Source organism: Nelumbo nucifera, chromosome 3 (genome assembly GCF_055504915.1).
Source record: "Nelumbo nucifera cultivar China Antique chromosome 3, China Antique-T2T, whole genome shotgun sequence".
Classification (NCBI taxonomy): domain Eukaryota; kingdom Viridiplantae; phylum Streptophyta; class Magnoliopsida; order Proteales; family Nelumbonaceae; genus Nelumbo; species Nelumbo nucifera.
Window position 1 is genome coordinate 97,624,320 of NC_142651.1, and position 21,717 is coordinate 97,646,036.

Genomic DNA, 21,717 nt, shown 5'->3' on the forward strand with positions numbered 1-21,717 from the left:
TTGATAATGTGAATTTGATTCCTCGCCACTAGGCCATAGGCCATTTCATTAATGTAGTAAGTAGCGTCACTTTTTAGAAGTGTTTATTTATGATTGGGCTATGTAGCCGATTGTGCATACCTTTGTTTGGAGCGGATTCTGAGTAGAATCGTAGAAGAGAAGTAGGGATTATCACGGTATTCGAAAATCTGATTTTAAATTCGATATTAGATATAATTAAATTAAATTTGAATAATTTTTATGTTTAATCGGTCAAATTTGGATATGATCTGATTTAATTTATTAAATATTTAAATTTAACTGATTATTTAATTTGTATATATAATATATAAAATATTTAAATATTTTTATATAAATAAGATATTTTTATACAATTATTAATTACCTAAAATAATTAATTGGACAAATTCAAATTCGAATATTAATTTTCAATGTCCGTTGAATATTGAATCAAATACATGAATCGATTCGAATTCAATCTCATTATATGGAAGTGTGCCAATAATCGTTGCCGAAAATGAAGGGTAAATTAGGGGGATGCTTGTAATAAATAATTGGGAAATCTATGATGCCGAAAAGATACGATATGGAAAGAGTTTTGACCAATCAAAACCCACTCATAAGTTTTGATAGGTTGGCTAGACGTTTATGATACCAGTTGATTGGTCAAATTTTTTTTCGAATATCATATCTTTCCAACATTATAGTCAAAGTGGCAATCACCCTAAATTACAGGGAGTTAGGGACCCTTAGTGATAATTGCTCCCTGAACTTTTATTTTCAACAAATACCCTTGAATATTTACTTTATAATAAATACCCCTTAGCTAAATTACAAAATCCAATTCCATGCTTACACCATTCTCAGAGACTTTTACAGCCATGCATTGGGAATATCTCCATATTTGTATGTCTTTTTCACGTGCAGATATTTTGAAGGCAAGGCTTCAAAGGGAAGGGATTGTACAAACCCTGTGAGCACAAGAGTACCAAATCCAATTTCTTAAGTTACATGATATTGGAATGCACTAAATTACCAAAATACCCTTATGCCCTCATCACCTATCGTTGAAAAAATACTTCCCCTATCTCACTAGCGAAGAAGCTTTGTTACACTTCATTGAAAAAGGGGGGGAAAATCTAGCGAGCTCATACAACAATAAAACTTAACGCACTCGAGTTGGGCTCAGTATGGGACTATGGGTCGAGTTTGACCCCGATGAACCCAATCCAGTTTGGGCTGGTTTTGGTTCTAGTACCTGGTAGCGATGGGTCAATTTCAATTCCGACCCGATTGTTATGAGAATCGATCAATTCAGTTTTAGGTCTAAAATTATAAGCCTTATAAGCTCTGGTTCAGTTTTGGTTAATATTTCTTGTTGAGTTGATTATGGTTTTACCCAAATCTGACCCGTTGATAGCCCTAAGGCTCGAGCCTAAGGCAGGCTCATGTTGGTCAATTAGTCCATACTAAAAACTGATCATTTATGTGTGTGCACATACACACAAAGCCGAGTTTGGACTTCATAAGGGATAGGCTCGAGCCCAATTCGAAAAATTAAAAGACCCAAAATTTTGGACCTGGGTCAATCCAAAGACCAAGAATCTAAACCTAACCCATATAAAATTGCAAATTGGGCCAGTCTAAACTTATGCTGAATACACCCACCTCCATCACTTATCGCTATAAAAAAAAAAAAAAAAAGTAAAAGATATTATAGGTTCTAATATTAGAGAATAAATCAACAAAATAGTTATGATTTATCTTGATATTCCCTAGTTAAGATTGAAGGCTTTAAAGAAGAGAGACAAAAATTACAAATAAAAACATGGATTAAGAGTAAGTTGGCAATTTAAAAACTTTAATAAGACGAATAAAAATCTTTTTCAAAGTTAAGTTGAAGCAACCTACGAAAGGGGTATTTGTCATGGCCCCATATTATGGGGGGGTTCTCAATAAATTACACAAAATGCAAATAAATCCATGTCTAAACACGTCATCAAATTAAGAGTCTAAGTGCATGTTCCCACTAGTCACTAATCATTACATGTCAACATAGTAACAATGTTGGTATCATAGACCTTTATTATATTAAACAATAGGAATTGTGATGAGATGCACATGGTATGGTTGATAAAGCCAACCGCCAACCTCACCCACTATCCAACGCTAATATCTTAATGGTGTACTTGTGGTCACCACACGCCTCTTGTATATTTTTTTCCCAACCTAGTTTTATTGCCACCCACCTTCAATGCTTCTATGCCTCTTGTATATGCCTCTTGTATATTATATGATGCTAATGCTTGTATTGGCTTAATTTGAGACTAACATGTGAATAATAATAATAATAATAATAATAGATAAATATATGACCAATCACACCTTCTTGTGAATTTGATGAAAACCTATTTGATTGGTTAATACTTTCATGTTATTGGTTGACTGGTTGTAAGGGTCTGTTTGGTTTGCAGTCGAAATAGGAGTGAAATCCTTTAGAATCGAAACTGGAATGGTCTATTCGTATGATTTGTTTGGTTCAGATAGGAATGGAAATTGAAATCAATAGGAACGAGATTTCATTCCCAAATGAGGGACAAGGAATGGGCATTCCCTCAAATAGGGGAATAATGTCGTTCCAGCATAAATGGGAATAGGATTTTGATTCCACCCAATCAAATAGTTCAAATAAAAAATAGCTCATTCCAATTTCAATTTCAATTCCAGACCCCTATTCCTGCAAACCAATTTGGGACCTGAGTTCTTTCGATATCATGTCTTTCTGGCATCATAGTTGAACCCATAATAATAATAATAATGTTCCAAAATTATTTTTCACTTTTAGGCTCGGTTTGAAAACAACACAAATGCAAAAATGTGGGGTGCAAAACCTTGTATTTTGTATTATTTCATATGTATTTGCACTTTACATATTTGTATTTATATCCTTTCCGAAGCGAGCCTTACACTCTATTCATTTCTTAGTTGGTTGATTTTGATCCCTCCACCCAGAGAAGGGCCATGTTAATGTCTTACTTTTTCTGTTATTTATTTTGAGGTTTTAAACTTTAGTTGTTGATTAAGTATTACATTTTTTCCAATTCATGGGTTTTTTTAATTTAGCACTCCATACCCCCGACTTTTTTAAGGATGTAAATGAATATCTATTTGGTGATTGAAATGTTAATCAATAAGTGATTATGGCCATAGTTCGCAATATTGATATTGATGTACATATTGCATTTTTGGTATTGTCATTATGATTCAGTTTGGAAGGAGTACAAATACAAATATATATGTACATTGCAAATACATATAAACTAATACGAAATAAAAGGTTCTACATTCTATATATTTGTATTTGATAGGCTCAGTTTAGAAGGATTACAAATGCAAATATATAGAGTTCAAAACATTATAACTTGTATTATTTTGTATGTATTTGTACCATACATATTTGCATTTGTACTCTTTCCAAACTGAGCCTATGGTGCAAATACATATAAAATAATACAAAATACAAGGTTTTACACCCTACATACTTGTATTTGTACTCCTTCCAAGTTGAACCTATATTTCTTGTGTTTTTTGTTTCTTTAATTTCCATTTTGATAGATTGAGAATCCACTTTTGTAGTTGCATTCATTTTTTTTTTTCCATTTGAAATATATTAAGGCCCTGTTTGGTTCGCAGGAATAGGGGTCTGGAATCGGAATCGGAATGGGCTATTCCAATTCCAACTGTTTGGTTGGGCGGAATCAGAATCTCATTCCCATTCCTGCTGGAATGACATTCCCCCATTTAAGAGAATGGCCATTCCCTGGCTCTCCCTTGGGAATGAGATCCCATTCCTGTTGATTTTAATTCCCATTCCCACTCTTGTCCGAACCAAACAAACTATGGGAATGGACCATTCTGATTCCGATTATGGAGGATTTCGATTCCAATTCCAAATCTGATTCTAATTGCAAACCGAACAGATCCTAACTTGCAAATGAAATTATCCAAATAATGAACCAATCACTTAATCATCAAATCCCCATTGTTTCTTTTGTGGAGAAGATTTTTAAGTTTAATAAAATAACAAGAAAAAATAAAATTATTTTAAAAAACAAAAACTGTAGATGTATAACATATTAATTAAATCCAAAATATCAATAACAAATCAATATATATTGGAGATATTATGAACAAAAAAAGGTTCTTAAATAATTTCGTATTGACACTAGAAAAAAAAATTCAAAGAAATTTCACCAAATATCATCAGTATTATGGACCATGAATATAACCAATCAAGAGAGTCATGCGTTCATATCTAATTATGTAATAGTGTTTTGTGTTCAACATAAGTGTTACATTCAACAACTCATGGACATATATTTTGGTTTGGTTGTTGCAAATAAGCTACAACTAGGGTGAGCAAATGGGTGGGTTTTACCCATAATTGAATGGAACTGACCTTGAATTAACCATTGGGTAGGATCCAGTTCCAAATTCTTGGAATCGACCCGCACATAGGCTAGCTCCAAGTACAAGTGGAAACAAAACAAGCTTTTCAAGAACTATTTGAGCTTGGCCCATGAAAAGTTTGATCGACTCGGTTTAAACCAAGCTTCGAGCTGAACTTGAACCCAATATATAGGCTTGTTTGCTAATCGAGTAGTGCTCGAGCCCAATGAAGCTCTGCTCATGAGGCTTATGAGCCTAATACATACCTACATATATAATAAAGATTTTTTTTATTATATGTGTTATTTTTATTTTTTATGTATATAATAAATAATTATTGTAATTCTTAATTTATTGTATGTAAGATAAAAAATTATATGTATAATTTTTATTTTTATAGGAAGCTTGGCTCACAGTCGAGCTCGAAAAAACGAGCTTTTGAACCGAGCTGAATCCAAGCTTAAGTCTCTAGCTCAAATCAGGCTCAAGCTCGAGCCTAACATTATTTTGACAAACTGAGTTCAAATCATCAGATATTCAGCTAGGCTCAACTTGAATCCTCCCCTAGCTCCATGGTCTTGGTTAACCTTAATGGAACTCACTTTGGAACCAAAGTTGCCTTGAAATAAATCACAAAATACTTTGAAGATGTTAAGATTTGAACCCATGCACTCATGGTTACAAAAAGGCCATGGTCTCACTTAACCATTGAATGACTTAAGTGATTCTTCAATTTAATATTTGAATATCTATAATGACCAATCCAATAGGTAATGTTTATGGAATGTAAAATACAAATGATAAGTTTTGAACCATATTGTTCTTGTTGTTGTTATTGTTTAAAATCAAGTTTTTAAAGAACACTAGTAAGTGCACATGTGCTTTGTGCATGACAATTTTTTATGATGATGATGCTAATATTAAAAAATATGTTTCCAATTTATTCTTCATTTTTTTTTATATTTCAATGTCCATTAAAAAATATGTGCTTAAATGTTTTATTCATTTTTCTATTTTTATATCTTTTTTGAATTTTCAGCTTTTTATTTTTTTTATTATTTAATTATGGCATTGATGGTTGACGCATTTGACCAAGAACGTTGAATTGTTAACTTGCCACCAAATAGGAAAACAACTATATTCTTGGGTTGGTTTTAACTTTGTATTTTATTTCTATCATCAATAAAGCAACTATTCTATATCACACATTCTTTAATGTGATTAATTAATGTAAAATACTACAAGTATGTCCAAATGATTTCCATATACTTTATATATTTTTTGTATATTTTATGTGTTTTTTATTTTTAGTATTTAATTATGACTTTACAGGTTGATACATTTGTCTTAGATAATTAAATTGTTGATTTACCACTAAACAAGAAAACAATTTCGTTTTTGTGCTACTTTTAAATTTTATATTTTATTTCTAATATCATCAATAAAAACAACTATGGTTATCACACTTATTTTTTTATTATGATTAGTAAAAAATATTAAATAAGTGCTAAATGTTTTTCGCATTTTTATCAATAAATGTTTTTTTACAAAATGTTTGGATTATTAAATAATATTTTTGTGCTTTTATCTTCTTTTCTTTTATTTGTTTATAATATCAAGGACTGACACGTTTGACTCAAAATATTGAATTGTTGACCCACCACCGCGAAAATAAGTTTTATTTTTTGGATTGGTTTAGATTTATAATTTATTACAACATCAATAAGAATAATTATCATTTGTCATACTTATTTTTATTTAATATGCTTAATATAAAATATAAGAAATGTGCCCAATTTTCTATATTTTTATTTATCTTTATTTAATTACAACATTATGGATTAACCCATTTGACCCAAATGGTTGAGTGGCTTACTCACCACCAAGATGGAAGAATGGTTCCATTTTTTGTTTAATTTTAGAAATCATGTATTTTATACATTTAAAAGTATTGAAAATAAATTTAATTGATATAATTTATTGGTGAACAAAATAACTTAAATATAGGATTCAATGAGAGAATAGAAGTTAATACCCTAAATATAAAGATTTAATGAGAGGGAATTGAATGCTGAGAAAAATGTAGTAGTCCAAATTACATTTTATGCCTCACAAATAAAGTTGGACCAAATTCAAAGAAAGGATTTAATGAGTGCTAATGGGAGTTAATACCTTAGATATAAAACTTATTGAGAGGGAATTAGATGAAGATAAAAGTGGTTTTTCAAATTATACTTTTGTCCTTACAATTAAAGATTGACCAAATTCAAAAAACTGGGGTGTTTTAGTGAAACAAAACTTTTGCATTTTTAATATTAGTAAGGATGTTCTGTTTTTTTAGGGGTGTAAAGAAATAACATGTCCCACATGTAGACCTCGGAACTACTAAGGTCAAAACCGAACCTAAAACCAGTCTTGGCAATTTAGGTTATTATTCCCAAAACCATGGAACCAACCTTTATACGATAGGTTCAGAATTATGCCTTGTAACCAAACAGACCCATTCTCACCTTAACTATTACAGTTGTTGATTACGTATTTCATGTTTGGCATACCACGAATCACATACCTTGGTTTATTTTTATGTCACCATTTTGACATAATTGGTCAACCATCATTCATGCCAAGTGTTGCAATTGTTGGAAATTGTGTCTACTATTCTTCCCAAATAAATCTAGTAAGATCTATCTTATGCTTTTCCAATATCACTTGGTTTAACATAAATCTCTACTAAATGCTTGCTATCTACCCTCTACTACATTGAAGTTGAGTTTTGAGAATAACAATTGTCTATTATACATTGTAGATAGAAAGGGAACAATAAATCATGCTTTCTTTAACCTCTCTTATAACTTCATTCAATTTTCTCTTTTACTAAGTGAAAAACCTTTAGGTTCAATTTGGAAAGAGTACAAATACACAAATATGCAGAGTACAAAACCTTGCATTTTGTATTATTTTGCATGTGTTTGCATTGTGCATATTTGTATTTCTACTATTTCTAGACTAAGCTTTCAGAATAGTACAAATATAGAAAATGTACGGTGAAAAAACTTAAATACAAAATACAAGGTTTTGTTCTCTACACATTTGTATCTATACTCCTTCCAAACTAAGCCTAAATGTTTATTTAAATATTTATCTTTTCGTTTACCTTCACCAATTGTTACACATATAGGTGTCTCTTTGTCTCTTTGGTTGTTGTTGTTATTGGATTTTCTTTGTTGCTTTGAATGAAGTTTTTTCCATTTGTATCAAGCGAAGTCTTATTGCCCAAAAAAATACTATACTTTTAAGATTGCTTACGCTTGATTTTTGTCATTTATAATTGGGCCTTGTCTAAATTAGACCTCAAATAGTCTAGCTAGCTACTACATACTTGTAGGATTTACTCTAAGACTGAGTATGCATATTTTCTTAAAAGCCTAAGAGTGGGTACACCATGTTTCGTATTAGACTTGACCCATTGACAACTCAATACAAACATTGTGAATGGTGTAATCCAATGTTCAAAGTATCAATATGATACATCCAATGTGTGTTGCATTATATCTGCTTTCAAGGTCACTGTTATGATAAATAATTATAGCTAAATGCATTGTAATAGCATTTAATATTAACACCCACCTGTCGTGTTTTGATAGTTCAAATATCAAAATGATAGGATAAAATCATCTTTGAGTATAAATCCATTGAAATACTCAATGGTCAAGTGTATTGAAAACTTTGAACCTTGGTATAACTTGGAATGCCAATTTCCATTAGGGTTGCAAATAGATCGGATCATGATTCAATTTGAATATGAATCCAATCATATTTTTGTCGAATTCAGATAGTTCTCTATCATATTTTTTGATTGGATACTCAGATTCAATTGAAAATCATAACAAATTCAAATCAACGCCCTATATATATATATATATATATATATATATATATATATATATATATATGTATATGTATATGTATGTATGTATATTTATGAGCACATATGCTTATAAAAAAGATATGTATATATTAATATATTTATTTGTAAATATGTTTATATTGCACTTTTTGTATTTTTTTATAAGAAGACATGTATGTGATGAAAAATAATTGAAAATTACTTATATTTTTGTTTTTCTTTATATAAACTTTTATATTTTTTAATAATTTATTAATTTTTTCATAATTCAAAATGGATCATATCAAACTCAAATTCAAATCACCATTTGTGAGATCCAATCAGATCTTGGATTCTGCTATAGGATCATATTCAGATGTACCCTGATTCAAATTTGTTCTATTCGTTTGCATTCCTAATTTCCACACTATCCAGTGGGACCCATCGTGGCAAGTTTTTCTTTATAATAAAAAAATAGATTATGGGATTTTAAAACCTATGAAAGTAGGGTTAGGGTACGATGTTAGGCTGAACCTAACCCACACCAACTCGTATATTGAATTTATTGAAATACTGTAATGCTTATAATTAAAATACCAATATACCAAGGGATGCATACACATTTTAAATTGGAAACCTTAAGCCTTCCTCACCCAATAATCGGCAACCTTCGCTCATCACCCAATATCCCATTTCATGACCTTAGCAATTGGCAGCGTGAACTTATGCATTATATGCCTCGGATTTTATGCAATATGATCTTAAGCATTACTTAGTGGATGTTGACTTTTTTGCCTTCAAACATGTGGACTTATGTATTATGTATTGAATTTAGTATTTTTTTTAATCTTATGTAAAAGATAATTGTTAGTTTATATGCTTTCTATATGTTTCAATCAAATAATTGGAAACTTTGATGTTTTTATGTTATTTTGCATGTCCTTTGATTATATACCATGAAATTAGATATGGATTTTAGACCCAACCAACTCCACCTTTTCAATTGTGGGGAGGGTTTTACAGTTTTCATGTGCATGAAGGGTTTGGTTTGATTCTGAAAACCCAACATACAACATGTTTTAGGGAGGGTATGGGTTGGGAAGTGCATAGGGTTTACAATTTAAAAACCCTCTTTAAACCTACCTCATTGCCATCCCTAAGTATAACTTTATAGGTGTGTCAACTATCAATGAGGTGCAATTACTTCAAATGCACAAAGATAGATGACCTTTAGAGGCAAATCACATTCCAAAATAAATTAAAGCTCATTTGCATAGAAATAATCCATGAAATGAAAAAGAAGGACAAGGTGGTGAAAGAAAAAGTATACACATATAGATTTTGTTGATTCAAATGCATATAGATCCTTAAATTACATGCATAAAAAAGGTACACAATATGCTAATTAGTTATTTTAATTTGTAAAATGGAGCAAAATGAAGCCAGGAATAAAAGGACAAGTATGGAATATAATAACTAGTTAAGTTACAGTATATATGCATGATTTTTTGGTACATTTATATGCATGCAAAAAAATGTATATATATACATGCATTATGAATTAGTGTTTTGCGATGAGGAAAGGTTCTCACCTTTCAAGAGTGCGATCAACCTTTCTCTATCCTCGGCTTCTAGTTTGGTAGATATGTACAATGGCCTCTTTTCTTCTCGCTCCATGGCCATGTTGATCTCTTCCAAAGGTTCTTCCACCATATCGATGGAACCGATCATACACTTGGGAGGTGCTTGGATTTTGTCGCAATATTCTAGGGTTCCCCTCTTTTGTTCCTGTTAGTGGGGGTAGTATTTAGTGTTTTTTTTTTCGGTTTCGTTACCAATTGCGAATACAGTATGCTCATGGTCGTACCTCTAGTGATTGCGATACCTTTCCGGTTTGCAATACATCTTTCTACGATGAGACTACAACAACGTCCTCTCGTGAGAACGACTTAGTAAAATAGTTTTATTTGAAGCATTACTCATAGTTTTATTAGGAGTAATTTTACGATAGTCTTGCTTATAATATCTTCATGGTATACACATATGTTTAAAGAAGAAAAGTATATGCATATTGCATATTTTGGGGATGACAGTGAATGTGATTTACGATGGGGGTTACACTTATCATGCTCAGAATATTGTAAGGCAAACTATAACATAGAATTATCGGAAGCTCATACCTCGGGAATAGATCTTTTGGTTGTCGATGACCCGTTGTCCTCATAATTTGCGACAATAGTGTAGTAGCTTTTTCTATCATCACCGGTCATTCGCACACACCTAGTCCTTTTCTTCTTTTCTGCCACCATTGGAGGCTCTTCTCATGCTAAGTTTGGTAGTTGTAGTCCTTCTACTCTTGCTATCTTCGTTTTTCCTTTATCAGCCAGCTCTGTATAGTAGATCACGTCCTGTAGGTGAGCCTCTAATCTGTCGAAGGGGAGCTTGGTGGAGGGGATCCTTATCACACGTCCTCTGTACTTAGCTTTAATACACTAGTGATACGTCGACGAAACCAAGGCTAGGCTGTGTATCAAAGGTCTCCCCAAAAGGGTATGGTAGGCGGTCTTCCCCGAGATGGCTTGGAACTCTTGTGTGGCAGAGAATGGTCCGATTGCTACCTACAGCTCGATGGAACCCTCTGTGACGGACGTATTCCCAATGAAGTTGATCACCTCCATAAGCAGACCTCTGTCCGTCTCTAATTGTATATCCATTAACCTTAGTGTGTGGATAGAAATCAGGTTGATGGAACTTCTGAGGTCGATCATGGACCTCCTCATTTCGAAGCCCCCCACTCTTGCTATAACATATAAAGGACGAATGTGGTGAGGATCCATGGCTAGCATGTCCCCTGATGTAAATTCCACATTGGTACGATCAAGACGGTAAGGTTCCAAAGGTCTCCTAAACACTTTCTCTAAGGCCCTCATGGCTAGCTTCCTTGTTGACGTGCTTGCCCCTTGCTTGTTGAAGAAGTGTTGGAGTTCTGGGATTTGCTCTAATTTTTCTATCAACATGTCCAGTTGGTACTAGCCCGGTGCTCCCACAATGCTGGTGCTCCCTCCTTGGGCGTGAGCTGGGAGGGGATCAGTCTCCACCTGTGTAGGGTTCGCTTTACAAATTTGTCTAGTTTCACCTCTTGCACGAACAACCTTTTCAACAAGAAGCAATCCATCAGGTTATGGTGTGGGGATTGGTGGTAATTGCACCATCGTCCTCGGCATCTGTCCTTCTCTGGGTCTACCCCAACTGGTGGCGATAGTAAACTGATTACTCTGCCCTCGACTAGTTTATTCATTATTATTATGATTTTCTCCTTGGTTCAAGAAAAAGGAGGAGGGACTCGCAAATCATTTCTTCTGTTCTGGCCATTGTTTTGGTAATAAGGCCTCGGCCTAGACCCTAAGCTGTTATGGGGCCTGCGATCAACTACATAGGCCTTGTTTCTACAAACTGTCCGAGTATCAGTTGGGACTGGGCTGTGGCGCTCCTAACTGTGCATGTTGTCCTTTCCGTGCACCGCCACAGTTGGCTGAACGCCTCCACTTCGACATTCTCGACACCTATTCTATAAGCAGCTTACATTCATTGGATACATTTTTCGACCAACCCTTTTTTCCGTGGCATGTTCGTTGAAAACTGAGTGGGTCAACTTCTGAAACCTCATGACATACACCAAGAGGTCCTTTCTTGGATGTTGTTCTGTGTTCCTTAGGATGGCCATCGTTAGTTTCCTCTCCAGGGTAAACCATTTAGACAAAAACCTTTTGGCCAATTTGGCCCACGAGTCTATGCTTCCGACGGTAAGGTTGACGAACCATGTATATGCTGGCCCCGTTAAAGATTTCGAGAACTGACGAACTTTCAAGTCACCATCAAGGGCAAACAACCACAAAGCATCTTCGAATTTACTAATGTGCTCTTGCGGGCTTCCCCTCTATCCGTTGTATTGGGGCAACTATTGGGGAGGGGTGTATCCAATGGGATAGGGCTTGTATAGGATTCTATCAAAGTAGGGTTTTTGTAGGACGATTGAATCTTGGGCTCAGTTGCGACTCTCCACTACTAGCCCCTAGACATACTCTCTTAGCTCATCCCGATTAAGTGGAGCCTCTGTCACTGGGTCAGTTTGGGGAGAGATTCTGGGTTGGCCAGTGGAGTGTTGCCCTATCTGCGTGGGCGCAGGGTTGGCCTTGCTGGGTTGTTTTGGTGTAGGAGGGATTGGATTGGAGGCATGATGGTTGGCGGGGATGTCGATGGGAGCAGTGGTCAGAGTAAAGGGAGATTGTTCGGCTTAAGATGATCGCTGGAGGAGGATCTGGAGAGCATTCCTTGTTTCTTCTTGCATCCAGTCAAGCTTTTCGAATCAACCTTAGTAAGGGCCTCGAACTCGTATACCTTGCTTGAGAGTATTTCGATATCAACTTTATTGGTTGTCTTTGCTTCGAATTGATTTTCCATCCCTGGGTTGGTATTCTTAGGGATGTTTTCATACTCCTCAGTGATTGGTGTAAGGTTGATCCTACAAGAATGGTTCCATTTTTTGGTTAGTTAGAAAAAAACTATATTTTAAATCTTTAAAGGTATTGTATGTAATATCTAATTGATATAATTTATTGGTGAAAACCATGGCTTAAATATTGAATTCAATGAGAGAATGGGAGTTAATCCACCACTATACTATATTTCCATATGTTGTCTTTGTTGCATATGTTTTGATAAATGAACTAAAATCATCATTATCATCGTCATCTGAAATTGCCGCATGCATGTGCACATTTACTAGTCAAAAAATGCACATTATTCAAATTGTTAAGGTGGTGACTAAGAATTCAATCAATCTTAACCTAAGCCCAATTCATTCACAAGCCAGGGTTGAGCACAGAAAATTAGGTTGGGCTTAGCTCAAATTACAAATATAGGGCTCAATCAATGTTGCAAATGTGCAAATTTGGTGAGCACATTGCTTACTCACCACCACATGCATGTGCACATTCACAAGCCAAGATTCAATCAATGTTGCAAATGTTGGGCTCAACTTCAATTGCAAATATAGGGCTCAAGGAGACCACAACTAATTCATTGATGATAATAAGATTGACATCATTTTAGCATGTTTGTAAGCCTACAACAATTTGATTTTATTATATGAATTTCGATGGTGGGAAAAAGGGTTCTTCCCAAACTCTATATAAAAAATCAAATAATTCCCAAATTAACTGGCAAGGAGCCAACCAAAAAAAAGGCAACATGCAACTTGAATGATTCCAACCCAATCATTGTTGGGGGAACAGCTTTGTAAGCTTGGGCCTATTTAATCAGGATCATACTGCTAGCACCCAATTTTTGCTTGGTCCCTTTACCCTACCTCTTTGTACCCCCCACTTAGACCCCAAAAACTTAGAAACACAATTAGATCAACTTGAAACTTTCCAAAACCCAAAATGCCCTTATTTAACACAATCCACAAGACAAAAACAACATTGAGATTAACATCAACATCTGATCAAACATCATTCCCACACTCAGAAAACTACAACTTAGTTGCACATCAATTTTCATGACTAAACTCCAAAGGTCCACTATTCATCATGCCAACTTCCTTTATAACGGCCCCGATCTATGCGATATTTAAATTCCAACTGCTCCAAAATCAAATCCAACATATCAACCACCCTAAGATCACTAGGAAATAATTAACTTGCAAACCCCACTACAAATCTATGATGATCAACTACAAAAATATAAAGATCACATTGTAATGGCCTTGAATGCTTACCAAGATCGACCATATGTTTCTTAGATCAGAATCATCCACTTGACTCCTCTCCCTAATCCATGTTTACTTGCCAAATTATAACTCAAAATTGCCTCGTTTGACCTCCCATCAAGCCTATATCCTATTTTAACAAATCTCATTAATTAGAGCTTACCATCCATCATCCCAACTTCATATGACCAATCAAAACTCACCACTGTGTTCAGAGACCTAGAAAACCTCAACATGTCAAATTGCACGACCAAACACCTCCATTTGACCGTTAAAAAAGTAAGATTCCATTTTAGGCCCTCTCGTTGATTGAAAAACCATAAGCTAAGACCATGATCTAAACTAAAACACTCAATCTACACCTTTGATCAAAGATTCATTGCTTCCATTAGATTCAGGACGTTCAAAAGTGTCAATCTACCAAAATTCCCCCGTTTGACTTTCATCAAACAAAGATTCAATCTCAGCAAATCTTATTAATCCAAACTTGTCAGCCATGGATCTCAATCATCTCAACCCTATTTGTCTGATCAGACCTCACCATTATGTTTAGAGATCCGGAAAACCCTAGCACGCCAAATTTCATGACCATTAAACTAGAAAGATGTCATTTTGATGCGCCAAATTGAACTACCACATCAGCTGTCCAACCTAGAATCTTAAGAGGGTGGGGAATAACGTCATCTCCTTATTTGATCCCATTAAAACACCTGAACCAATAAATTTAAGCCTAATAGGCTTAAAAAGCTCAAAAATACCAAATAGACCCTACTTAAAGATAAGAAAAGGCACAACCACTTTAAAAAGTTCATCAAATTTATGTTTTTTGTCATTGTCAGCTCCAAATACGTGGCTACAACGTCCGATACGCCCTAAGTTCCCATTGGACGCACAAACCCCATTAAAACCACCCCCAAATCAAAGAAAATGTTTCACTAAACAATAAAGCTTGCTAGGCACCTATTTCTTGGAAAAAATCTTTGTCTATTTGTAGGAAAAATCTCTGTGGAATCTCTGGCACTGTAGTTAAACGAATTCAGACTTCACTCCCCTCCCATTCTCTATAAATAATAAGAGAATGGGGGACTAAAGGGAGGAAACCTGAGAGAGGTCCATAAAGAAAGAAAGAGATAAGGAGGAAGGCATTTTTCCCAACTTCTGTGATACACCCATCTTGCTTGAAATCCTGAAATCTCTAAAACCAAGCTCAAGCCTCATCCCTCGTTTCCCAGACTTAACAGTAGAAACACTCAGCCAACTCCTTTTAGTTGCTGGAAAGTTTTATTTCAAGGTCATAAGAGAGGAAAGCCTTTCATCCCACCATTTATTTGTTTTTAGCTTAGTCTAAGATTGCTTAAAGCCCTAGAATCCTAGGGAACTTGCACTCCCTACTTCCTCCAGATTTAGAAAAAGAGGTAGAGAGAGGAGTGTCTTAGGGAAACCAGTACCTAGGATCCGATAACATCACTTCAAATCAATTTTGGATGAAGTTGAGAACGTTTTTGCCAGATTTCAAGAGCTTTGAGCAATCCCGTTAATTGGTGTTTTTTCCAGAATTTTAGCTTGGACTTCTCCCGTTTTGGGCTGTTATAGCTGGAGAGAGGGGTGCCTAATACCTTCCTTTTTCCAATCATTGAAACCTAAAATCTCTTGATTGTGCCTTTCCCATGGAGTTTTTTTATTCTAAAAATGATGGCCCATCTCCTTTAAAAAATAAGGGGCAACTCCATCTTTTTGAGCTGGCCATGAGCTTCTCGGATCTCAAACATACCCAAACTTAGTTCAAGTTGGACTTATGTTAATTTTTTTAGGTAAGCTAACCCTTGATTAGCCCAAATCTAAACCCATACTAACTTTTTATATATCTACATAATATGTACTAGTTTGGCTTGTTACAAATTTTCTATATTCTATAATTATATATGCATACATGTTTATATGTCATACCAACTAAGGGGGAAGCCCAATTGGTACGTTGAATGAATTGTCCCAGCAGTGGTGCAGTTTTAAGTCCTACTATTATCTTCTTTGTAAGAAAAGAATTGTGTGATTACTCAAGTTATTGCTGTGATGTTGTACTGTTCATTTAAAAATTAACTATCCCTATGGGGGTGTCAAGTGTTTCTTAATACCAAAAAAATGTTTATATGTGATGATATACATACTCTATGTGTGATATTTATCCCTAGCATGTCTACAAGTATATACAATATATATATATATATAAGCATCTAAATGAATTTTCATTTTTATGTTATTTAAATTCAAATTTGATGATTGTGTGGCCTAAAAATAGTAAACCCGATGTGATAATAAAGCACTCAAATTGAATAACTCCAAGCTCAACTTGAGTTATTTTAGAGAACACAATTTACCTCAGACTTGGTTGGTCTTTTTGATGAGACCAAAGTCTTTTGGACTAGGTTTTGTTTATTTCTAAAACCATCAAAGTTGCATTCCTCTAAATAGTAATTTTGTTGCCAAATAAATGTATAAATAATACATTGTAATAGTGTGATAAAAAAAAGGTCACTTAGACCAATAAAACATCCAATGCCCGTTTGAGAGGGCTGAAAATTTTGTTGAGCTATTTTCACTAAGCTGATTAGTAAAAGCTCGTAAAAGAAGTTGTAGTGGAAAGCCATATTTTGCGATTTCTTGGGTTTTCATCAAGCATGGCTTATGGGCTATTAAGATGGAGTCTATCTTGCAAAGCCATGAGCTACTAAATGAAAGCTCTCTAGTCCAAACAAGCACTTGGTGCTTGCTAGTGAGAGTTTTTGAGTCTGGATCACCTTCAACAAAACACATTCCAAGCCTAGCTACCAACATAATCTCACACTTCGCATCTCATACATGAGGGTCCAACTTTTATGGTGGGTTCCAGTCTCATAGTGAGATATGTTGTGTTAGATAAAATTGGTTGAGGGTTGGAACGTGTTTCATTGGTAGAAGACCACAACTCAAAGTTTTAATGTTGCGGCTTTTAGCTTTGGGTGGCAAGTCCTACTTGGAAAGCTTGTAAGTAGGGGTGGATTTGAGTCGAGATGAACTGAATATCTAGCTATTCGAGCTCGACTCGCTTATAAACTATCAAGCTTGGGTTTGAGCTCAACTTAGCTCAAGTCAAAAGCTCAGAAGTTTGAGTTAGGATGCCTTTGATTGTAGGTTTCCTTCAGCAGTTGAGGTGTCAAGTCAAGGCCTCCCTCAATAATTGAGGTGTCGAGTCGAGGCCTCCCTCAATTGCCTAGGTGCCTAGTCGAGGTCTCCCTCACCTGCCAAGGTGCATAGCTGTGGCCTCCCTCAACTGCCTATGTGCTGAGCTGAGCCGAGGTCTCCCTCATATGGTGAGGTATTAAGCTAAGGTCTCCTTCAACAACCAAGGTGACACCCTATGTACATGTATACATTAAGGCTTGTGAGCCTCATGAACCAAGTGTGACTACCTGACCCAGAGGGAGGACGGTTGTGGAGTGGAGAGGATGGAGTTGCCACCTAAATTATTGGGAAATGGGAATTTAAGAAAACTCAGGAATTTTCAAGCAAAACATTTTGATTTCTTAGTGACTCGTTGCTTAATGGGTATGAGTCACTTTCGGTTTAAAAATGAAGGTACGATGCGGGAAGGTGTAAGGCACCCCACACGTGCCTAGTTAAACCATACTCTACTTTACCAATGCTTTAAGAATGATTTTAACAATTTTGGGCTTGAATTATTTACCAAAATTAACACACTCTCACTAAACATGATAGATATAGGGCAAATACAAAATCAAACACAAATGAACAATAATATAACACAAAAAAAAACCTAGAGAATTAATATAATAGCTAAGGGATGAACTGAACTACAACAAAAGGAGTCAAGATTCTAACTATACAAATTAACTACTGAACATCCAACATTTTTTTTTAACGAACTAGATGACTAAAATGAATCATTCCATTAATGCACCAAGAACTCAAAAAACATTAAAACAAAAACTGAAGTAGATATTTATTAAAAAAGTCTAAGTTAATAGAGAATATAAGTTGGATTGATACATCTAAAATAACATGAGAGTGTTAACGGAGGATTTGAGTAGCACCCTAGTTTCTAATGCAAGGAAATGAAGATAAAATACTTATTCGAATGTCTAATGAGAACTTGGAATGAAACTAGTAAAACATATAAAGCAATCCTAATAAAGATAATCGAAATGTTGAGCAATGAAGCACGTTACCCAGAGGCTCGGACTTAGGGGATTTGTAAATCTCATTTCTATTCCTCTTGAATGAAATATGTAATACATGTTTATGTAAATGTAGCATGAATCAAGTGGGAACAGTTTGTCTTATCTAATCAAAGAAAAAAGAAAACAAAAAACGAGGGATTGAATCTGATGATTTAACTAAGGACTGATATGCGATTCATGCTAATACTAAACAAAGGAAATTGGTAAACTACATGAATTAAATCGGATTGAAAGAATGGCATACACTATTCTAAAATTTAAAGCAGGAAGGGTGAAATGGGATTTTGGTTCAGGCATATTCAATGCTACTACAGTAGAAGAGAGTGAATGTAAATGCTGATGCCAAGTGTAGATATGTCAAAATTCTTAATTGGATTAAATGATTAAATAAAATGAATGCATGGACACAAAACCATTGAATTTGAAAATTGATAAATAGCTATAAGACAAAGCATAACCTAAAAGTTGATTCATGGGATTTTAAATTCTTGAAAGAAAAGGAAAAAAAAAAAAGTGAGGGAAATGATCAAATGTGTGCAACAGATGTTCATCTTTGGATGATTAGTAGGCTGATCCTGCTAAACTACTTTTAAAATGAAAATTGAGAAATCATCTAAAAAACAACTAATGTAATAAAGGACAGAGAAAAAGGGAAAAGGAAGAACTCGATGCCCATTGCTTAGTCCAACAGCTTTGATCCTTAACGTGCATTAGCTTATACCTTCAATCAATGAAAGTCTGTGGTGTCTGTTGTAATGTCGTTGTTTCAAACATGCTTCGGCTTCCTTCCTTGATAATTTGTGAGACTTGGGTGTTTTTTGGACTAATTCGAATATAGGTGGAGGTAAGATCAAGATTTCCAAAGATGTTTGCTACAGTATTCTCTACTCAGTCGGCGAAACCAAAAATGGTGTAGTGGAGGCATTTAAACAATCAAAAACGAATGAGTGGCAGAGAGAGAATGAAAGGGAATAATGAGTGAGAGAGAGAGAGAGAGAGAGGAGGGAAGTTAGAGAAAGAGGGGATGCATTCCATTATGCACAGGAGAAGGAGAAAAAGAAAAAGAAGAAAAATGAGGAAGAAGTGGAGGAGGAAAGAGATAACGAGAGAAAGGAGGCTAGAAGAGGGGTCGCACTCTGTTTGGTGTTGCCATGGGAAAGATGATGAACGGTGAAAGCTTGGGGTCCTTTATGTGCTTTTTTACTCTTGATGCATGAACTATAACCCCAAAAATATATCTTTAGATACCTTTTATAACGGGAAAATCGAGTGTTTTAGAGATGAGAAACCTGGCCGTTGAACATTAATCGTGGAGAATAGCGTAAGGCGGATAGATCTGTGTGCAATTACTCGAATTGGGGTCACAGTCCATGCATCTAGGATGAACATCTGGGTCGTGAATTCAACTACATTTTGGGTTTCTATAGTCTACAATCTTTGCTGATGGAGCGCGATATAGATACTCCTAGTTGGACGATGATCCAAAATCCAGTTGTGCGGTGAATTGGACCAATCTGCAAAATAATAGATTAGAGAACCCGGGGGCTAATCCGGTGAGGTCGCTCCAATGGTTAAGTCAGTTCTCTACTATGGATGCGAGTTGAATACTTGAATGCTTGAGTGCTAGTGAGTAAATAATCATGCGTACCTTCGCATTGGGGTTTCATGTCCTTATATAGTGGAGTAGTCGTGGATTGTGTGTCGAGGTGTCTCTACGCCGAGGTGACCAAATACCGGAGCTCTGATTGTTGCGGACTGGGTTCCTTTGGGTGAGTTGTCACCTCTTGAGTAGATCGCGTCTACATGACCCCTTTTAACTAGGTCGTGTCAAATCACCCTTCATCAATTGCCCCCCACTTTTCGTGTCAGGGGTCCTGACCCGGTGCGGGGAGTACCTATCGAGTCTAGGTGGATTTGGCACAAAGTCTAGGCGACTTAGACGGCGAACCGTTGGTCGGACCCGTTCAATCATCTAGCTCGACCATGAAATGACCTAGATCGAGTCTCGGTCATGTGCAGATGTCACAATGTTTATAAATTCCGCAGACGCCAAAGGGCGCACTCAACCGATTTCGTAATCGGGTAACATGCAGCCGATTTTCATGGGAGCCGTCGGATCACACAGATCTCAACCGTCGATTGCTGGATGTGGTGGACTATAAATAGGGGCCGAAGGGCCCATTATCCTCACCATAAATCGTGTAACTGAGCTTTCTTGAGATCGCATTGGAGTTCTTCAACTCACCATTCTCTCCCAAGTGTCCGAGGTCGTCATCGCCTTCTTTGGTGAGTTCATCTTCTTTCACTAGTTGTTCCCTTTTCTTTTTCCTGTCCAATATGTCTAGTGCTAGCATAGATAGGTTACTTAGTAATTCTAGCGAGCCCGGGGTGCCAAGGTGCGGTCCTCAGCTCCCGTCGGTGAGGCAAATACTTCGCTAGAGAGCTCATCTTTAAACCTTTTAGGAGAAATGCTTGACGTCAGGCCATCTCGGCTTGAGGGACCCGAACCTCAGGTAGAGCGGCCGACCTCCGGAGAGGGGGTCTCGTCTTCTACTCGAGGTCGGGATTTAGAAACTTTGGCCCTTCCACGATGACCTCGGACAGGTTGTTGTCGTTGATAGCTCGTTACCACCTCCCCGACACTCTTGTCTTCAACATTACTTTAGGTCAGTACCCTTGGGTCCACAACCATTTCGAGCTCGCGGTCTTTGAGGAGCAGCTCGTAGCTAGGCTATGCTTCCCGCTCCATGCCTTCATCATAGAAATCATTAAGTTTTTTAACGTCACTATTGATCAGCTACACCCGAACTCCATCTATACTATTGTTGGTACGATCTCACTCTTCCATGATTATAACCGACCTCTCACCATAGACAACTTTAGCTCAAGTTGTTCCATTAAGAAAAATTCTTCTTGCCTGCACGGGGGCACCCGGTAGAGCTACTATATCTCACATTGTCTCGGGTTCAAGGTCCTCTTCGGTAACCCGAACAAGGTATCGACTTGGAAGAGAAGATACTTCTTTGTCCGAAACCCTGAAGGATGGCCATTCCCGACTCACTGATGAGTGGCCATTAAGGACCCCGGGGTGAGGTTAGATGCAGAGACCAGGGCGGTCATCCATTCTTGGAGGGACCTCGGCCTTGAGATGTAAGATTTCCTGGCCGAAGAGAAGCTTGTATGAGCTGGGCTGAGTTCTCCTGGTAGGCCTCTACCTCGAGACACACATTACTTCTTTTTTCTTCTTGCACTTACTTCAGTTCGCAACTAACTCTTTTTTCTTTTCTTTTGCAGAAGCTATGACGGGTGTCGACACCGCTAACCTCTTAAAGAGTGTCCAGAAGGGGAAGAAGAGAAAGGCCTTGAAGAGGTCCCGT